We start from the raw sequence: 16,683 nt of genomic DNA, 5'->3' as shown, positions 1-16,683 counted from the left end.
CCGTGAAGGCTCCTAAAGCTGGTTGGTATGGAAACCTAATCCCCCCGAAGCGCTCGGTGGCACAGCTGGACTGTTTGCTCTCGCACTGCAAACAGACGCGGGTAAACACGGGCTGCCAGCTGCCGGGGGCGCCCCGCAGCCGGGGACGGCTCCGTGTCGCCGGGGGCTGGCGGCCAACCCCGGCCCCAAAAGCTGGAGGCAGCGAAACGCCCCTCTGTGCTCTCCGGCGCGATTGATCAAGCTGGATACAATTTTCAGATTTTCTTCGGGGAGTAAATATTACAGATTACACCTAGGTAAATACTTTTGACCCCGATCCACCCCGGGAGCAGCCAAATCAATATCACAAGGGAAACTTTTTAGAGTCTCGTGTTCCAAGAGCGGGTGAAACTTAATATTACTACAATAAAACGGTTTAATAAAGAAAGGCTTTAATAGTGAGCTAATTTGATTGAGTTTCCTAATTCCACTTTAATTGGAAAAGGAGTTGTCTGTTTGGTTATAAAGTGCCAGGGTTATGTTAGACTGGAAAGAAAAAAAAAAGATGGACTTTGAGCATCTGAATAAACTTTTTTTTTCCTTTTTTTTCGGTTGGCAGCTGACTTTGTGCAGGATGGGTTTCCATATCTAGCATTATGAATGGGCTACAAAGAGCTGCTACTTAAAGAAATCAGGTCGCCACATTTCTCCCATTCTAGCCCTGTTGAGAAGGGCTTAGGAGGTGTTGATTTAACTCGGCTCCCCTTTTAATTATGAAAGCCATTCTTGTGTAGTTGGCCGGGCAGGACGATTTATCCGAATTGTTGCCGCGTCCTGGAGATTGGCTTGAGCTTGGATTTATACAGCCCACCGTGGGGATCACGACGATTAACTTTCATATGGATAGTTTAGGATGTTAAACTGGGGGGAGCAGCAGGAGGGGGGAAGAGAACCTGATACATTGTCCCTATTGATGTAATTCCCCTAGATTAAAAAAAAAAAAAAATCCCCTGGGTTCGAAGCTGCCTGGGAGAGGTTCGTGTACAGAAGCCTCTGGCAGCCCATAAAATATTCAGGTCCCTTTTAGAGTAAAATAAAATGCTGTCACTTGAATAAAAATCCGCGGGACCGAGTATAAATTATTTGTAAAGCGGCGAGGCTGCAGGCGAGCGCTACCAAGCTCCCCTGCTAATTAAATCCTAATCCATTGGTCGCGGGCAGCGGCGGGGCTGTACCGGAGCCTGCCGCACACAGCCGGCCGCGTTCCGCAGCGATATTAACGGCACCGCTGTTTGATGGGAATCAGCCCTAATCCGCGGCGTAATAAAGATCAAATTAGACTAACCGTTTAGTAGCGAAACGACATTCCTTCACCTAGCGTGAACCCCTCCGCGCCCCGCTCGCTGCCAGGCCGCCTCCGAGGCCGAGGCCGGCGGGGGAGGCTCCGGCACCCCCCAGCCGCCTCCCCTCACCCCGCGGGCCCCGCCGGCCTGCCGGTAAAGGAGGCCCTGGGGGATAAAGGAGCCCCCGGGCGAGGTCGCTTCCCTCCGGCTCCGGCCCTGCCTTTTGCTCCCGGCTCTCCCCCGCCTGCCGGTGCCCCGCTGCCGGCCTGGGGAGCGCCCGCAGCACGGCGCTGCCTCCGCGGGGAGGGAAGGAGGCAAGGAAGGAAGGAGGCAAGGAGGCAATGAGGGAAGGAGCGAAGGAGGCAAGGGGGCAAGCAGGGAAGGGAGAGCGGGCGCTGGGCGAGCAGAGCCGCTTGCCGTGCCCGCCTCGGCACCGCTGGGATGGAAGCGGCCCCCTCCCCGCCCCGCCGGCCTCCCCTCGCCCCGCTCTCCCTCCGGGACACCCCTTCCTCCCGGCGGCCAGCCCGGGTCTCGCCCTGTCCCGACATGGGTCCAGAGGGGCGCCGGGCGAGGCGTTCCCAAGGCGCCCCCCAAACTTTTCCCCTGCCTCCCCTCCCCGAGCGGGCATCCCCCCGCGCTGTCATAGCATCCCCATGGCAACTGCGGCAAGCCCTCCCGCGCCGGGACGACACCGGGAAAGTATTTACTATATCGAGACGTGAGCCAGCAGGTGGAAAAACCCGAGGAGGAGCGGCTCCGCAGGGCGAGGAGGCTGCAGCCGCTGCCTCCGGGAGCCCCGCACCGGGGAGCGGCGGCGGCGCCCGGAGCCGGAGCGCGGGGACCCGGCGGGGCCGGGCGGTGCCGCTCCGGGGACAACGGGGGAGCCTCGGGGTTCGTTCCCATCTCGGTCTCCCCGATTCAGTCGGGTTTCGACAGAAATGCTTTGCTGCAGAAATGATTCCTGCTCCGTTGCTGTTCCTTTGCAGACGCCCCCCCCCCCCCCCCCCCCCCCTTTTATTTCCCCTCGTCTTTTTATTGGAAAAATAAAGAAAACGCGATATTGGTTTTGAGGTGGAAAAGAGACACGAAACACGAAATAAGCTAAAGTTACACAATGCTTTTCCGTTTTTATTTTTAAAACGAGCTTTTCGTTTTCAGGAAAAAAAAAAAGAATTTTAACGCACATTTTCATCTAAAACCGATCCCTTTTCAGCAAGATCCCCTCATTTCTGTAAAATCCAACAGTAAATGGAAGAAACGCTCCGGAGCCGAGCCGCCCCGTGCATCACCAGCCCCTGTGTACGGCACCAGCCGAGCATCAGCACCAGCCAAACATCCCGCCCGGGCCTTGCCTTGGGGATTTGGGGGACCCATCGAGGGGAAGAAGGGAGCAGGGAGAGGGAGGTATTGCTGGGGGGGGGATGGCCGGGAAGAGCCTGGAGGGCAGGGGAAGATGCTGGCTGACCCCAGGCAGGTGTGAGGCCCTACCTGGAGTGGGGTGATGCTGGGGGTGGAAGGAGCAGGGAGCAGAGGGCAAGCAGGGCCTTCACACAGCTTGCAGGATCTCGGGGTGAATTCCAGCACACCAGAGGGGGCTGGAAGGGCCTTGGGCTCATGAGAGCTCACAGGGAGCTCAGTGCAGGAGTGAGGGCTGTGGAAGTGCTCGGGAGTCCCTGGAATAAGGTCTCAGTGCCCATATTATGAGAGCAAGATGAAAATGCCGTGTCAGTCGCTGGGCTGAAGGGCGGCCATCGCCATGGGACGTGCCAGGCAGTTCCTCGGGCTGCCTTCAAAGCCTGTTGCAAAGTGCCTTTCCAGAGGGAGCCTTTACACTGCACAGGCTAAACAAGAGTAAGAAGGTACTGCGTGGCAGGATTCACGTTTTCAGGGAAACTATGAGAAGCTCTTAATTTCAGATATAGTGATAAGAGATCAGGAGATTCAATTACATGCGTCCTCACAACGCAGGCTGAGCAACTGGCCATCAGTGTAGAATGGGGATGGGTGTTTTTACAGTGACTCATTAATCGTTCATGTGGAAGCGAGTAAGTCAAGAGAGAGAGAAATGCTTAAAGACAGGAAGACATTACTAACAGTCCAAACTGCAACAGGCTGATTGCTAACCACATCTAACCCTAACAGAGGCTGAGGCTGGCTCTATCGAAATGGGATAGAAAGCTCCTGTTCGGTTCTACCCCAGGTGTGAATTTGGCAGACAAGTGGACAAGGGCATGATGAGACACACGCCTGGGGGATAATTCTGCCTGGAATGTTGTTTTGTGCAGTGTTGGATTTATCTGTATGTGGGAGCTAAAGTCTCAGATTTTATCTTAACTCCTTGCAAACTTTAAACTAGAGCGAAAAACAATGCTTCCTGACAGGCCTGTGTTGATGGAACAGCAAAATCTTGTCACCCACAATCTGTGGGTACATTTTCTGTAAGAAATGGTGACGTATGGGATGCACTCTGGTCCCTGACTTCACACAGAACATTTCCTAAATGAACTCTGCAATGCAGATCTGTGTGTTTGGGTAAGGATGAATCCTTTCACATGACCTCAATGTCTGTATACTTTCAGTGAGTCAGGATTTGGATTATTTTTTTTCCTGCCTTACGTTTCCTCGTTTCTTTTATAACTGTGGTTTTGGATCTTAGTAGCGTACTGTAAAACTTGTAAGAATAATGATAAGGGTTGTTTCTTCGTGGTGATGATGATGGTTTGTTTTTTTTTTTTCCAATTACAGGAAGGAATGAAACATGACTGGAGAGAAAACCTAGATGAAATTAAGAATTTCAGAAAACAATGTAGAAATTCATTGAAAACATTTGCCCAAAGTCCCACTGCCCATCAATAATTACAAATCTGCTATGCATATTTTCAGAAAGTAGTTGACCATTTAAGTTGGTATATATAAGAGATGAGCAGGATCTGTGCAAGTCTGTATAGGCTTGTGACAGCAGGGCAGACTCTTGGGGGGGAGAGGAAAATGGAAAGGAAACCAGAAACAGAGTGAATCTTTTCGTGTGGTCTGACAGGCAGATGGAAAGCATGAATTACAAAGGCTTTTAAAAAGATCTGTTTGGGGTTTATGTTTACAGAGAGACTTAGCAAGACTGGTTGGCCTTAAAATGCCGAGGTCTTTGCTAAAATCAGATGTTTGGAAGTGGAATGGGTTACTAGCCCTGACCCAGAATATAGAAGAGGTTCACAGAGATTCAACAAGACAGGAGCAGGGGCAGTACACCCATAAACCATTCAGCAGATTGGGAAAAGGGTTTAGAGGTCAGCAGGACGTGGAGTTGGGGAAGGGAGGAGGGCATGGCCCTTGCTAAATGGAGCTGGATCCAGAGACCATGAGCTTCTGATAGAGGGCAGCCATGGCACCAGGAGAAGACACTGCCAGAACGAGCTTGGATTTGTGCAGCAGGGACTGACTTACTGATGAAACAGATTTATAGGGAACAAAGGTATCAAAATATTACCTCACTTTCTTGTAAGTGGGATACGGGATATTGATTTCTTCTCATGGCCTGGGGAAGCCTGTGATCTACTTGGGTAGAACCTATGGATTTCCCCAGTTTCCTAAATCTCCTGCTTGAAAGGTTAGCCCTAGATATTTACAGCCAAATGAATGGAGCTAATAGTGGAGATTATAATTTAGAGAGCTTTTGCTTTGCAAGGGAAGACTCGGATATCTCACGCTGGTTATGAGAATTTAATTAAAGACCTGTTCAATAGGAGTAAATGGCACATGTTCATGCACACAGAAGATGAAATAAAACTGCAGTGCTCAGTCTAGTGCACTAGAATGAAGTTACAAGATGCCTGGCTTTTTCATGCTTGGAGGGATGAATTATGGTTAATTTCTCTAATAATTCTTTTTGTCCACATGATGAAGCTTTGCTTTGACACAGAAAAGATAATCCTAATGCAATGGGGCCGAGAGTCAGAAAATGGTCTCGTAGATCTGGCAGGCAAACAGGGCTGGCCCCTCACTAAAATCCATACCCTTCTTTCTTTTTTTCAGATCCATCAGAACATAATTTTGAACATGCAGAAAATAGTATAAGGCTTGTAGATTTGGGGATTCATTCATCAGGTAGCTTACAATCTTCATCTCCTTCACAGCAGACTAATGAGTTAACCCAACTCTAACCTACTTAGAGTGTAACGCTGTCAAAGTATCCAGGATCTACCCCACAGCTCTGGCAGACACTGGAGAAGCTGGAAAAGGCATTATGATGTGTTTCACTATTATTGTGTTGTTTTTTAATAGTTACATTAAAATGGCTAAGGATTCTGATGTCAGGCTGAAATGTACATTAACTACCCCAGTGGGAATCTGTGAATCTTTAATTTTGGCTTCCTAATTCTCTCCTGGGAGAGCGCTCTTTTTTTTTTTTTTTTTTTTTTTTTTTTTTTTTTTTTTGTGTCTTGTACCTTGGTCACCAAAAGAAGAACTTGCTTTACCTCAGCATGAAAAGATACATACATCTTTGATTTGCAAAGAGTTCAAAACCTGTGCAAGATGTGTTCATCAGCATGCTTGGCTAGCAGAGTTGTTTCGAACTGTAGAGCAGAGCTGGAAAAATTGTGTACTCAGCTATCAGGTGGGAGATGGCTCTGTTAAGCTGGAAGTCTGTGGTGATGGGGGTAATGAGCAATAGTGTGTTTTTAAAATCAGGGATGACCTGGGAGCCTTACCTCCTGTGTTATTTTATTAGTCATCACTGAAATGTCAAAGCAAAGTTAGTCTTGATTAGATGTGCTGAACTGAACAGGAGCAAATGATGTTTCATAAACTGTAAAAAGCTGAGGCTGATCTGGTGAAGTCATTGGTAAAAATCTCTGTTTTTCTTGGATGCCTCAGCAGGGTAGATGCTGCAGCTGATGGATGTCAATGATATTGGGCAGCGGCTCTCTCATTAAGAAATTGCCTGCTGGAACTCCCTCCAGCCATCTGGCATCCAAAATGCAACAGCAAAAGGGATCCTGTTGGTGATTTTCAGTAAATGTTTTGCACAGAGCCATCTTTGTTGACTGTGTCTATTGTTTTGCAGATGTTTATGGTATCATTAATCTTTTTCTTAATTTTTTTTAACCTTAATTGAAACTCATGCTTCACCAGTCCAGTGATTAACTTCATCGTAACAAAAATAAATTTTGCATGATTTTTTATCCCAAAGTGCACATTTTTGGATGGCTCCTCAGATCATGTTTGATTTTAAACATTTACATTTTTTAATCCCCTAACTACTGTTGCGCCTTTTTCTTTAAAATTTTCAAAAATTATGCATACATATGATAACCTTTTAATGTTTTGTTCTGTTGTTTTTTTTTTTAGCATTTTTTTTTAATAATAGACTGTAGTTATTTTTCTTAAAGCTTCTGAAGGCTTTATGAGCAACAACAATGAAAATATTGGTGTACTTTACCCTGTCTGGCTGTAATTGGGTTTTATTTTGCTGCAAATGACAATGACTTAGTCTCTTTTCCCCGCAGTTTAAATTTTGGTGCAATTGCGGGTCTCAAAAGTTACATTTACAGATTCTGGTCTCACCTGGGCAAGTCTTCTTTGTTTCTTCACAAAACCAAGCACTGAGTGTTGTCTTGAAGCAGGATGCACAGCACAGAAGTGCTTCCTGTGGTAGCAACATGCTGCTGGTGCTCAGTGGGTGTGGGCCCCCGATCTGCTCAGAGATTAATCTGAAAATGAAGTGATTCGTGAAATAGGTAAAACTGACACTTCAGCTGAGTGTGGTACATTTATAGTAAAGCATATTTATTTCGTATATCAAGTCTTTCGAAAGGTACAATTATCCCTTATCTTTAGAGGCTGGTTTGTTTAACTTTCAATGGATTATTCTCATGGAATAAGAATGAGACATTGCTGTTGCAGAGGAGCACTGGGACCTTGTAAATGAAGGAAGCTGTGAGGTTTTGTAGTGAAAACTGCACATGGGTCTCAGAAGACTTGGTTTGTGTACTAAATTCTGCTGCTGATTTATCAACACTGTGTGACCTTGAGCTACTCAAAACAATTTTTATTTTTTAAAAGTCACTACTAAAACTGACAGTCTCCTGTTTTAGGAAGAGATGCATAGGGCTTGAATTGCAGACTTTTGTACTACTTGAGTATTTATTTTTAATAAGGGTCCTAATTAAGCGTGCAATCTCTGTTGCAGGAAAGCTCTCCTGGACTCTGTCTTCATTCATTAAAATGTGTCAAATTCCTCGGAGTTTAGAGCAGAGCTCTAACAATGGCAAAAGAGACCCTATGTCCTGACTATATACTAACATGTGCCAAAGAATAAGCTTGTTAATAAGTACTTGTTCAGTGATAAAGTATAGCAACAAGGGGTTATATATTTCCTCACTTCCCACTACACGAGCAGAGCCCCTGAGTTTGCTCAGGAAGCTATACTGTTGTGAGACATGGAAAAGTAAAATACGCTCTGCTTTATAATAAGTCATTCCAGCTCTGTCTAATTAACACTTCCTAGTGTTAATTGTAACCCCCTGTTCTGTGTTTTTCAGGGACAATATTTCCCAAGTATTGCTGATGAAATGTCAGGCAGAGGTAATAATTTTGTTTTCCTTGCTATTATAACATTGTGCCATAGATATAGTTATATACAGAGATACATGCCAATCAACCAACAGAGCAAACAAGATGAAGGAGTATAAACCTTCTCCTTAGAGAGCTCCTTAGGCAGACAATGAATTATGAGTTCTTCTCTGCCTAGAGAACTTGCATTGAAAATGGCTATTCCTACTGGTATACCTCACTGTGATTAAAAATGATGAATAATTGTAGGTGGCTTGTTTTATTAAGTCAATAGACTTAACAGGATGGAGCATTGAGTACAAAAATAAAAAAAAAATATATTTTTTTACATTCCCACAGGTTTCTAACATTAATAATACATAAATACCATTGCTCAGTTTCTGCAGAAAGTCATTTAATGAACAATAAAGACATTCATGTGCTTGGAAGGGGGAAAATCCTGTTGGTGCTCCAACAAACCTATCCGTCTTGGTTTTGTAGTCTGAAGGAAATAAGAGAGTACTCAAAGAAAGTGGGAACATGAGATACACTGTTAAAACACCACTCCAGTGCTGACAACACCTCAAAACTATTGCGAAAAACAAGTAAGAAAATAAGGATATGGGGCCATTGTGTGCCACTGATGGCTAAGTAGGATTTTTCTTACAGAACGTGACTTAAAAATTGAAGGTGGAGTTTCATCTGCTTAAACAGAATGTAGAAAAATCACTGTCTCATCCCAATAATCCCGTGTGTGATGGCTGGTGACAAAATGGACACTAGCTATTAGACTGTAACTACAGTAAACATTGAAAACACTGTTTAATTTCTCCATGCCACCTAATGTAACAGTTGAAATTCCAGAAGATTTAATGGCCCAGTGAAATGGGCCAGTCTGGAATCACTCTGAAATGTTACTCTTGGAAGACCACCAGTGTTTCTACCCTTATGGCTATTTTGTAGAGTTTTATGATGTATTCCTGGGCATCAAGGAGAAAGGAGGGAAAAAGGTGAAATTCTCTTTCCCTAATATAGCTAATAGGCTGATGCAACTAATGGGAAATTAGACTGATATAGACTGATATAACTAATGGGAAAAATTCACCGCAACTTTTCCTACCTACACTTAAATACACTGTTACCTGTGAAATACAGAGTAGTTTAGAGGATGAGAAAAAACCCTACAGCATTCATTTTTGAGTAGCCCAGGTGACTGTTGCTTTATCATGAGAGACATTTTCTTTAGAGAAATTTATGTTTTTTTTCCTTTTGGCCCACCATCCTCAGTTTCTGTGGTTATTCTATGGTCATGTTACGATGAGGTGAAATAACTCATCAAAAAGAATACCTACAGATCAGGAACAGCAAGAGTGGTTTGAAAGAGGAAAGCAGTACTAAATGCTCAAGTGTTACAGAAGTAGAATTGAGAGTTCAATTGCTTCTATGCTTCTAATAGTATTAATAATCTCAGGTCTAGATAGTTCATTATGATCACTAGTTTTTTTTGCTTTCCATTTTTTTTTTTTTGGGTGGTGGTGGTGGTTTTTGTGGGTCATTTTATCATCTTGATGGAGCCAAAGCAACCATTTAGCTTTTGTGAGGCACAAATGCATGGAGGCTGCAGCATGAAACTGAGGTACGGCAGCAGCTTGCCTAACCCCAGGCTCCTGCTTCAGGAGGGGAAGGCCCCTCAGCAACACCCCACTTGACTGCACCTGACCAGAGTCTCCTGTGGATGAGGGTGGCTGTGGGTCTCCCAGCAGCATCCCAGTGCCTCCTGCTTGATCCAGGAACTCAGCCCCTGGTCCAAGGCTACCTCCACACACCCTGCTCAGGCTCTCGGAGGAGTAGCTGCCATGGCCAAGGCATTGGGTTCATTTGGAATCCAATGTCCTGAGTGAAACAAAATGGCGGCAAGAAGGCCCTGGGCCTTGGTTCCCTCAGCACCTCCTGCCTCAGAGGGAAACTTCCACCTGGATCACACCAGCCTTTGCAGCCCAAAGGACCCACTCCTCCCCTTGTGAGTATTTGGTTAGTTTTCATTTCTAGCTTCTGTTAAGCAATTTTGGTTAAACACGGGTGTGATTTCTTCACAGCATTGTAGAGATGCACTGGGGACATTCGGCTGCAGTGGGCATTGCCTGGGTTGGACATAGAGGAGCTGGTGAAAGCAAGATGTGTGGATCTTTTTATTTGATATTTCGGGATACCATTGGCACTCTGTTGACTTAAAAAATATCTTAGAGCATCATTAAGAACACCTATTGTATCTGAGATAATACAAGCCTGGTAAGAGACATTGACTCTTGAGAGACATTGAAAGTACATTGAAATTACATTGTTAATTTCTGTTTTCATTGTCATTTTCTCTTGTGAAAACCACTGAAGTCAGTATGGGTTTTTGCCCATGTCTTTACGCAGTACATTTCTGAGAGACTTTGTAACCAAACAGTAAGTTCTATGGATCCTTGCAACCTCATGTGGATTGTCCTGGCTGGATTCAGTGACTGCAGCTAGCACCCCTTGATGATATTGTAATTTTTTTTTTTTAAATATATTGCTGCCAGTAACATGAAATGTAGTATATGTGTACCCATGTGCTGCTGATATAAAGTGGAGTATAGCAAGGGTCTAGGTTATAGCAGATGTATTCTCAGGAGATCAGTGAGAAGTAGATGTTTTGTGAAAATTTGGTTTGTGTAGGTTAGGAATGTAACAATACATACGAGAAATTAGAATGTGACAATAGGACCAAAATCTATACCTGAACTAGATCAATGAGATCCACACTGCAAAGGCAAGATACAAAATTAGGTAGTAGACCACATTCCCCTGTACCTGATAGCCAGTTTTAAACTTGAAATACCAAAGGCAGTGTGTCAGACATGAGCTTGTGAACCACTATCTGTGTTATCTTTTTGCATGTGAATGGTCTCATTGACTTTCATACTGATGTATTTCCTCTATCTTAAAAGAATTCACAGTCTAGACAACCAGGACTGCTTTTTCTGTCTGTCTTGGACAGCTCCAAGTGTTCACCAAAATGCAGTAACAAGTTATAAATTATTTTCCTCTTCACTAGAAATTCTGCTGTAATGGTAACTATAACATTAGTCTTTCCATGTTCAAGCAGCATATTTACAAGGCTAGTATCCAACCTGCTTTTCCACATCAGCATTTCAAAGTGATTTCTAAGAAAAAGATTATTATTATTTTTTAAAGCTCTCTTGGGACAGATCATGTTATTTTACTGACAGTGAAGAACTGAGAACCATACCAGAAAAGTCACTAGTCTCATTTTTCTTGCATCATTCATCCAGACCTTTCTCGATGACCAATCAGGTTTATATGAATATAACCCAGTGGGTTTCTTATCCTTCCAGAAATGTACCCCGGTATATAAACAAGGAATTGCAAAATGGATGCACAATATACATATTGAGTTTCGTCTTATTAACTGGAGCTCAGTCAAAATGAAATCTGACTTATTTAGGAGAAAAAATTCCTCACTAAGGAAAAAAGAACAGTTTTGGCAGGCCTCGTAATACATGTCTCAGGATTATCTACTAACAACTAGAAAAAGTCATGTGGCTATAAACAGTATAAAATTAAGTTATGTGCATAACTTCTGGCTATGGTCCCTATAAGTGATCTACCCTGGAGTAAGCCAAAGTTATCTTAAATCATATGTTTGTCTCTGTCTTTCCATTACATCTCTGTTGTTTAAAAAGTAAATTTCTGTATTGTTTTTACAAATATATTTCTCCACCTGCCCCCTTTATTGCAAAAACAGGAAACTGCATTCCTAGAAAAATACCATCTAAAAAGAAGGGGGAGAAATCAAAGAAAAAAATTTCCTTCAAATACATCTCAGTTCAACAGGAGGTTCAAGAGATCCAAAACCCCAGGACTTCTGAAAAGTTTGGATATAAGCATCGTTGTTTAGCCCTTTCTTAATTTTAGATTATTACTACTACTATTATTATTATTATTATTTTGAATAATATTGCCATGAAAGTACCCTAGCCAGAAAACTCCATGTCATGTTTTAGACAGAAATTTTTTAACAACCAGCTCATGATCTGACCAAAAGAAGGGATTTCTTTCTCCTTCTGTAGCAATACTACTTTCTCCTCCACATGGTTAGTACTTTAATTGGCACATCTGTCTTTAACAGAATCTCTTCCAAAACAGTATTCCTTGCTCTGCCCCTTAAAACTTCAGCCCTTCTCTCTAGGTTAGGTAGCAGATTCCTGTGACTGCATGTGATACAGTTTTCAAAGTGTCTTCTACCTAATTGCCATTAAAATCCTTTTGAAAATCTCGCTAGCCACTGTGCTTCTTCAGCATGTTTTTCCTGAGATTTAGTCACCAAGTAGTGCTGCAGGATGCTTGAAAGGGCTCAGGAAGCAGCCTCTATCCTGGGAAAGGCTAAAAGGGTGATTAGGAGAATGCAGGAGATTGGGTTTGTAATAGCGGTAGTTTATCCTAAGCCTCTTTGTTTTAACAATCATGTCTAAAACCTTAAAGGTGCCGGCTGCACATGCTGAGCTCTTGTTCAAATGTCGGTAGTGGAAGTGCAGAGGTTAAGAGGTGCCTCTCTTGCAAGTAAATTCAGAAGATGCTGCTGTGGTCTGGGCATCTGGCTGCAACTCAGAAGGCTTTGGTTAAACTTCCTGTTCGATCAAAGAGTTACCAAATGCTCAAGGGGTTCACTTGGGGCTCAGGTGAAATACCGTGTTCTCAGCCCAAACTTCTGTCATGTACAGTAGCTAGTTAGAGTTTGAAAGAGAGAAACAAGAACAAACACTGCATCTGGCAAACAAGAACTGTGGGTATTAGCCAAGGTTAGTGACTTACTGAGTATCTTGTAGCATTGGTAGGATTTTTCTAAGACCTGGCTCTTGGAGTCCTGGTGTTCCCTGAGAGCCTCGGAGTTTGCTTTTAAGTAAGCTTTTAGCCATCTGGGTGAGGAGGAAAAATGAAGTCACCAACCATAGGGGCTTGACAAAATGAAAGGAATTACACTGCTGGTCAAACGTTATGTGTAAAGCAGCCCAAGACCAGATCTGGTGTGTTGGTTAGTGCTGGTTAGGCCTCCAGGCTGGCAGCACCAGAAGACAGGCTTTTGCCAGCTATCAGAAATTGAAAGCAGCCAGCGTCTCACACTGACTTCCAGGATCCATAGTCTTAAATTTAAATAATTGATGTGGTTAATGAATAATAAATTTAATAGTAATGATTAAGGCAGATGACTCCCTGTTCAGTTAAATGGTCACAGCCAACTGAAAATGTGTGTGGTGCATACATGCTGCTCTGCTCCTCTGAAGTTTGCACGCGGTTATTCCCCAACAACCTCGTTTAATGCCGTGGATGATTCGCTTTGCCCTTAGACAGTGCTTCACCACTTCCAGCCTCCCACCTTGCTGCAGCGGCGTGCTTGGTTTAGAGGAGAACAGCTAAATAATGTACAGTGTTTTGCCCTTTTGTGCAGGGAAGCTCCAAAAGCCATGATTTTCCTTCCTAAGAGCTGTGGAAGCTGGCATGCCATTCCCTGCTCTCTCGGGCGATGTTGCCTGCCCTGTGGCAGCTTTCTAGGAGAAGCACAGTGTCCTAGACACTCTCTCCTTGTCCCTCCAATCTGTTAGTCCCGAAATTTGTCCTGGTGGGAGCTGGAGCAGCTCAGCAGGGGTGCGCAGAGATGGGCAGCGCTGGCTTTGGAGCAGGGTCCCTGCAGGGCTCTGGAACAAGAGGGAAAATTCCCCCTCTCTTGTCTCGCCCTCCCCTCCCACCCCGGCCATTCAGCCCACTTCCTCAAAGAGGCTTTGTGGAGTCCGCAGACCGCAGAGCTTTTTTCTTCCTCCCCACCCTACTCCGCCATTCCATCTGGTGTTTGTTTTGCTGTGCCGCCTCTTGTTGGCTCCATCTGAATACTGTAGGAGTCTCTCGCTGGATGTTTTGACAAGTGGATGCTGTGGAGCGTGGGCCGTGCAGCCTGGGGAGGGGGCCTGCAGGCTCTGAGCTACATTCACTTCTGCTGGTATACGATGGCTGGGATGCGCTGCTGTCATGGGTTAAGATCTTTGCACGAAGGGACTCTGGGCTGTCCTGGGACATTGCTCTGTTGTAGAAAAGTGTCTGCCTGGTGGTAGGGAGGAGGCCCTGTGCTGTCGTTTTCTGATGACAGCCAGGAGTGGGCCAGGGCTGACCTTGCACCTTTGCAACTCCAGGTTTGTTGTTGTCCCATCAGCTGTGGGTGGCACAAATAGACACTGAGATGGTTGTTTCTGAATTACTCATGCAAGTGGGATCAGGCCCTCTGCTTGTGCTTCTTGTCATTGCTTATTTATTAATTCTGCTCTCAAGGAAGGTCAGATTTTACTGTCATCCACTCAGCAGAACACCCTTTAAGCCACAAGAGCCCCGTGCAATTAACTGGCCTGGAGCCTTTTGCTCCAGGACATTTCTTGAAGGCATCCAGCATGGTGCTGATGGGATTTGCCTCCACTTCCATATACAGTAGTTTGTGAAGGGAATGAGGAACCACATTTTATTTTATTCACCCTTTCTCTGGAGCTCTTAGGACACAAGCAGTGGCTGAGCTTGTTCTTTGGCACAGCTTTCAGTCAGGCCCAAAACAGACACGGGGTCATTACAGCAAATGAGTTATCCCCAGGTCACACATTGCAAGCTGGAAATGAAGAATTTAGAGTTTAAACATTGGGAAATTCTCTGCAACTATCTGTGAGGCATCACCTCTACCGTGGTTTTGCGGGGCTATTTCCATTTTTCCCAAATAAGAACCAGTGAACGTTTGTTACTGTGGCATTAACAGTGGATAGCATTTGTATAAGGACTTGTTTGAGCAGTGTCTTGATTCTGCTGCCACTGTGTGGTCAAAACCGGTCTGGTGCTTCAGGTATTCTTGTTTCTTACCAAGATTTGCATGGAGCCAGCAGAGTCCTGCATCCTACTTGTGGTTCTCCTCCATACCACTGAAGATGAGAGTAAGTACAGAAATTAATGCCCTCTTTATTTGTGTTACTGGAGCAGCCAGATGCACCTGCAGCAATGAGGGGCCATTGAGCTGTGGAGGTATTAGGGCAGGGAAAAACAACAAACAGTCCCTTACTCAGCTCATAATTTGATACTATGACCATATGTAACAAGTAAATAAAACTGACGTGGCAAGGATAAACCTGCTCATAGACATGTGCCTGAACTCAGGGCCTTGATGAATAGCTGCTTTTGACTGAGTTGTTTGAAATATAAGCAGAAAGCAAGGACTGTTTGTAGGATTTCAGTAATCCCACAACTCCCCCTCACCCCAAGATGATGGCTTCTACTTGTGTTTTTAGGGCTGAAAAGTTGTAGATCTCTCACAGCCTTGCACATTGCAGAGGCTTCAGCAAAGCATGCTACAGAACCTTTCCCACTGAGCAGCAAAGCTCTGTAACAAATAATTAAACGCAGGTATACTTAAAAAGAAAAAAAAAGAAAAAGAAAAAACCCTTATATTAGCTTTCCTTCAGAAAATAATATAGTAATCATTTATGTTTTGCCAGTTCAGTAATATCCAGGAGGTTTCTCAGTCATTAATTCACTTGAGTGAATTAGAAATGTTTTATTGTAGTAATAAACAGTGATATGTCTTCAGGGGCTTTCAAAGCAAGTAAAGTACAAAACGTAAATTATTCTGCGGTTTGGTTCTGCATTCCTTGTTCATTCAGGATTTTTGCTGGCTTCAAGGAATGAAGGAGCAAAGCCCAAATATTTGTAAGGAAATCAGGTTGAAAAAATTTGCCCTGAGCCCAAAGATTAAAAAGAGTAAAATGTCAGCACTAGAAATTGACAGAGAGAGAGAATTCCAGCTATTAAGGGAACAGCGGCTGAGAATGTCATGCGGTACTTTTATTAACGCAGTACAAAAGGCAATTTAAATAAATAAAAGGTCCTATTTCTGCAGGTTTGGAAAGTCCTTCTTTAATTTAGGTGAAAACAAACACATGTTAAACTGACCCACAGTCATGCGATGACCTCAGGTCTGGACTTGGCTTTACACTTAACAGCAAGGCATGTATGTATTCTCTCTCCCATCTCCTACTTTCTGTGCTATTAAATCCACCCTGCTTTTGGGAAGACACCATTTCTGGGGGGGCTGTGTGATGTCTAGGCTAACACAGACCTGGGCTGGGGTGGGATTTTCCCACTGTTGGGATGCTACAGGCAATACCTGGCCCTCTGCCGCCTTCTGTCATACCCCATTTCTTTCTTGTGCTAACCTATTTGCTCTCTCTCCCCACTGGCTTTGAGATAAAGTGTGTTCATTGCTCTGTGTGTTTGCAGCATAATGGCATCCTGGCACAAATTGGTAAGTTTGATTCTTACTGATTTAGTATTTTTATTTATTTGGCATCTACATGGGCTGTACACTTAAGCATGCTATGAACTGCAGATCCTGGCTGGAAATTGTGTTGACTGCCCTTTGGTATTGTAACAGAAAGAGAAAAGGAAGAGTTAGCACCAAAGCTCCAGCCTTAGGTGTAGGTTTGAGGTTGGTTGGGAGCTTTGCAGTCAGAGGGGGCACTTGCAGGGACTCTTCTGTCAGCCTGCCTATATTAACCAAGTTCCTGGGAACTTCCATTATTTATGAGACTTCGTCTGCAGCTGGCTGTTTAGGCAGAGTAGTGATAGTAGTGAGGGTGACAGGCATGCAACATTTGCACATAGGATGATTGCATAAGCCACATTTCCTTTGGAAATTGAGCTAAAAATAGAAACAGTTTCCAGTGCCAGACTTGTCTGTCGTAGC

This window comes from Cygnus olor, chromosome 8 (assembly GCF_009769625.2).
Source record: "Cygnus olor isolate bCygOlo1 chromosome 8, bCygOlo1.pri.v2, whole genome shotgun sequence".
Lineage (NCBI taxonomy): Eukaryota > Metazoa > Chordata > Aves > Anseriformes > Anatidae > Cygnus > Cygnus olor.
This window is presented reverse-complemented; position numbering follows the sequence as displayed.